The 4,980-nt window shown below is 39.4% G+C and overlaps 1 long non-coding RNA gene across 1 annotated transcript; it reads left to right on the forward strand.

The window, feature by feature from the left end:
- Positions 1-379: 379 nt before the first annotated feature.
- Positions 380-3,941, forward strand: LOC116071437. The gene is made up of 2 exons (XR_004110894.1): positions 380-536; positions 3,842-3,941. It is a non-coding gene; the product is annotated as an uncharacterized LOC116071437 (long non-coding RNA).
- The last annotated feature ends 1,039 nt before the right edge of the window (positions 3,942-4,980 follow it).

Raw genomic sequence — 4,980 nt, forward strand, 5'->3', positions numbered from 1 at the left:
GATTATTATTCAGCTGCCATGGACTGGGTTGCTTCTGGGACCCCTTGTTCTGAGGGGTGATAAAAGTTCTGACCTGAGTGGGCAAAGAATTTTTCATCGAGTGACAAACAGAAATGACATTCAGCCATTATTATTTCTATTATTATTTATTTTATTATTTTCATTAGATTAAAAATATAATAGCTCATTTACTTTTTTATTATGCCAAACAATTCCTAATATATAAGCAAAGTACAATGTTTTTCCAACATCACAAGATGTTTTCTTAACTTAGACTGTCTTTAATTATAATTATCTATATGCTGAGTCTCATGATATGAATTTTTGATTATGTCTCCTTTTCTTTCCCTCTTTAAAATCTTACAGATAAAACAGTGAGGAAATTCACCGCCAATGACACACATAATGGAAACAAATGACTCCACTTATCCTTTTTTGTGCATCTCTCAGAAGAAATCTCTCTTCCTACTAGGAGAACAACACATAATCCTTTTATTGAAAGCCACCATGAATAACTGTTAGGACGGTGACTAATGGTGAGTTCTCTGCGAGTTGTCATTTCATCAGAGAGCATGCAGGCAGGTGCTCCTTCTGCATGTGTGTACTTCAAACACACTGAAAGCGTAGAGTCACACTAAGAGCTCTCATCGCTGAATGAAAGGTACAAGTAGAGATGAAAAGGCTGTAAACACGGCAAGAATTACAGTGCAGCTGGTTCTCATATGAACCATTTGGATGGGGTACATTTAAAGGATTCAAGCAGGAACAAAAACACTGTTCAAAACATACCCAGCCCCGAGGAAGTGTGGAACTTCAAAATATGGGATGTACTTTCCACTGGGGTAACAAATACAACTTTACGATGAAAATACCGTCAGCATAAAAAACAAAGCAAAACAAAAGAAACAAACAACAACAACAAAAACAAAGCAAGCTTCACTGTGGCTTCTGTTCCACATTAGTTCATGGCATAGTTTGTTATGTCCACAAAAAAGTGTTTCCTGCAAATATTTCAGGTGGCACTTTCTCCCACGGCTTCATAAATCAGTTTTTCCTTTCGTTTATGAAAAGATAAATCTGTAGTCGATGCTGAAGGAGGCACTTCTTTTGCTTTAGTATTGAGGCTAAAATACCAAAAGCAAACACAAAATAAGCAAAGCGTGGGCTGACGTGTCAGTTCAGTCAGTCAAGCCACTCAGCACAAGTGTTAGGACCTGAGTTCAGCTTCTAGCATCTACATACTGAGCCAATCACGGTGCGGTGTGGTGCGGTGGGGGCGGTGTGGTGCAATGCAGTATGGGTGCGGTGAGGTGCGGTGCGGTGGGTGAGGTGTGGTGCGATGGGGTGAGGTGAGGTGCAGTGCAGTGTGTTGTGGTGTGCCTGTAATCCTTGAGTTGGAAAGACAGAGATCCTTGAAGCTTGGTGGCAGCCAGTCTAGCCAAATTTATTCAGTGAAAGACCCTGTCTTACTGAAAAAAAAAAAAAGATGATGAATTTGAAGGAAAGGTTGGAGAGATACATGGGAGGACTCAGAGAAGAAAGAGAGGGGAGAAATTCTGAAATTATAATTTCAAAACCAAAATAAAGTAGAGAGAGAACGAGGAAGATACCAGTTGATTTTAGGCCTCTACATGCATACGAACACATGCCCGCACATACATAGGCATACACGTGTAGATACCCCAAACCCCATACATATTGTTTTAAATTAGAGTGTCTACATCTTAGCACTGTTGGCATTTGGGAAGGTTAATTCTCTGTTGTGGGGTCTGTCCTGTGCTCTTCAAGACATTTAGCAACATTTCAGTCTCCACCCCTTAGATGCCAAATGCACCTTCCCACCAGATGTGGTAACCAAAATGCAGGTATTACTGGAAGGCCCTTGAGAACCAAAGTACCCACTGTTGAGAATCAGTGCTCTTGATTCTGGCCCCATCAGTAACGTTAAGATCACAGGAAAGACAGTGAAACCCTGAAAAAATCCATAGTACTAAATGAAGGCTATTATGCAGTGAAATATAGATTTCTGCCGAATTAAATGTTCTCACCTTTGAGAAATCTAAAAGGAAACAATAGCTTTAAAAATATTAAAGTTCACAACTTCATTGGCAACAAAATGCTTCTGTATGAATTACTTAAGCTAGAGGCATCTGGCATTCAATAGAATAATAGCTATAATTCACACTGTATATATATATATTTTAACACATCTGATTGTATATGATAAATATATGCAATTTTACCTGTCAGTTTAAAAATCCATTAGCATGCTGCCTTCGAAGCTGGGCCATCATCTTTTATTCATGGGATAATTACTTAGTTGACGTGTTTTACCTGGTGCTTCTAACTGGTAATGCATTGTAAAAAGCTTTCACTTGCTATTAAATGCGTAATGAACATCTTTTTAGTTTCTTTTTACACAAAGAACACTAGCATGGATCCCCAAATGTAAGACTAGAGTTCCTTTTTCACACAGTAAATGTGCCAGTATCACCTGTTGGTGTAAGTATACTTAGGGTAGATGGGACATCACCTGGCATCATGTCAAGGCCTACAATTTTGGGTCAGGACAAAGAAGGGTTTCTCTTCCTTTGAGAAAATGCCACAGGTGTGTAACCTGAGCACATATTTTCCCCACAACCAATTGATTCAGGATTTATTCACATTAAACCCTGTACTGCAGTCAGCATCAACATACTACCTGTCATCAAATTATTTACATCCTGCTGGGCAGTGGTGGCGCACGCCTTTAATCTCAGCACTTGGGACGCAGAGGCAGGTAGATTTCTGAGTTCGAGGCCAGCCTGGTCTACAGAGTGAGTTCCAGGACAGCCAGAGCTATACAGAGAAACCCTGTCTCGAAAAACCAATATGTGTGTGTGTGTGTGTGTGTGTGTGTGTGTGTGTGTGTATGTGTGTATATATACATACGTATATATGTGTGTGTGTGTGTGTGTGTGTGTGTGTGTGTGTGTGTGTGTGTATTTACATCCTAGCAGACAAGAGAGAGGACTAACTTTCAAGGCCAGGGCACAATGCATAATGTATATGGGCATCTTGCCTACATGGATATGTATGCACCACATGTGTGTGTGGTGCCCACGGAAAACAGGAGAGAATATGAGAAACCCTGAAACTGGAGTTACAGATGTTTGGAAGCACCATGTGGCTGCTAGGAATCCAAGTCCTCTGGAGAAGACCAAATGTTCTTAACCACTGAACATTTACTGTAGCCATGCAAAGAACCCTTAAAAGTGGGTGTCATGCAGCACATGGTGAAATCCAGGGGAGAGAGGCCATTGCAGGATCTTAGATTACCCTGTGACTTTTGACCTAGATAATCTTGAAAGGTGAATAGGAGGAAGATCTTTTCTCATGGATAGCCTGGCCTAACCAAGAACAAAGGACCACCATTGCAACGACAACTGAGGCTATTCTGTTTTAAGTAGGTGCTTGGTATACAGAGTAGAGGGGTTAATTTAGTTTGGAGAATGTTGTAAAAGTTAACTTTTATTTAGTCTTTAAAATACATATCAATATGAATATATATATATATATATATATATATATATATATATATCCCCTGAAAAGAAGGCTAAAGACTAGCTGTGCTCTTCATCTTCCCAAATTGCCATGAGACAAAGCAACCAACCGTGGGTAGTTGTTTGAATGATAAATGATCCCCATAATCACAAGGATTTGAATATACATGGCCTTCAGTTGGAGGTGCTGGTTTGGGTAGGTTTAGGAGATGTGGCTTTTGCTGGAGAAGTTTGTTTTCTGGGATAGTTTAAAGACTTGTGACATTTCTAGTATGTTTTTCTTTTCTTTGTCCTTGCAGTTTAAGATGTCAGCTGCTACTTCAGCCACCATGTCTTCATTCCATCATTGTAGACTCTAACTCTGGGAACTGTAAGCCCAAATAAATTCTGTCTTCTATACGTTGCCTTTGCCGTGGTATTTTACTATAGCAATAGAAAGTAACTAATACACAGTGGTTGAATCATAATACCAATGGTAAGGGATGCAGAGAAGATACTTTGGAACAGCTACAAGCCTTATTTATTTGGTATAGGAAGCAAAAGAGCAAGTTTGGGAGAAGGTTCTAGAGTCTTCAGTTATAATTAGTAGAATAAAACATTTCATGAGAAAAGGTTTATCCAGTTAGGGAAATAATTATAGCAAAGGAGAGAACACAGGATATAGGACATATCACCCACCAACTAGGCAAGAGATGATGTTAACAGGGTTGTATACTTGATCTCATACACTTGAAGAAGACCATGCAAGTAACATAAAAATATGAGAATGATTTTTTAAATGTAATAGATATAAGCAAATCTTAGACAGGTACATATATTGCAGTATATTATGTGAGATTACAGCCCTCTTGGGGATTTCTGAACATAGTTCTTCAAGACATATACAGCTTTCATTCTGAAAGTGTGGGCTGAAGAAGGAATGTAAGAAACACTGAAAAGTTCTTGGGTCAGCGTTATCCTTAGGGTTCGTGGTGAGGAACCCTCTCATTGAAGTAATTTTCTTACAGACCAATCAGTGAGAGTCTTTGATGGTATCATGATTGCTAATAATAAAGGAATGCCTAGCCCACCTGTGAGTGGTACCATTCCTTCGGCAAGTAGTCCTTGTCTCTATAAAGAAGCTAGCTGAACATGAACCTGAGCATGCCAGAGAAAAAGCCAGTAAGAGACTTTTCTTTATTGGGCACTTGAACTTCCTGCTAGATGTGTCTTGACTTCTCTCTGTGATGGGCTATAACTAGGAAGAAAGAGCCAGAAAAATGCTTTTCTCCTCTAAGTTGCTTCTGGTCAAAGTGTTTTATAACAGCAAAAGAAAAGAAACTAGAACATCTAGTGTGGTCACTCATATCTGTATCCTGGTACTTGGAAGGCAGTGACAGGAGCATTACCATGAGTTTGAATCCAGTCTAGACTGTAGAATGAGTTCCAGACTAGTTGG

The sequence above is a fragment of the Mastomys coucha genome, unplaced genomic scaffold (genome assembly GCF_008632895.1).
Source record: "Mastomys coucha isolate ucsf_1 unplaced genomic scaffold, UCSF_Mcou_1 pScaffold22, whole genome shotgun sequence".
NCBI classification, from domain to species: domain Eukaryota; kingdom Metazoa; phylum Chordata; class Mammalia; order Rodentia; family Muridae; genus Mastomys; species Mastomys coucha.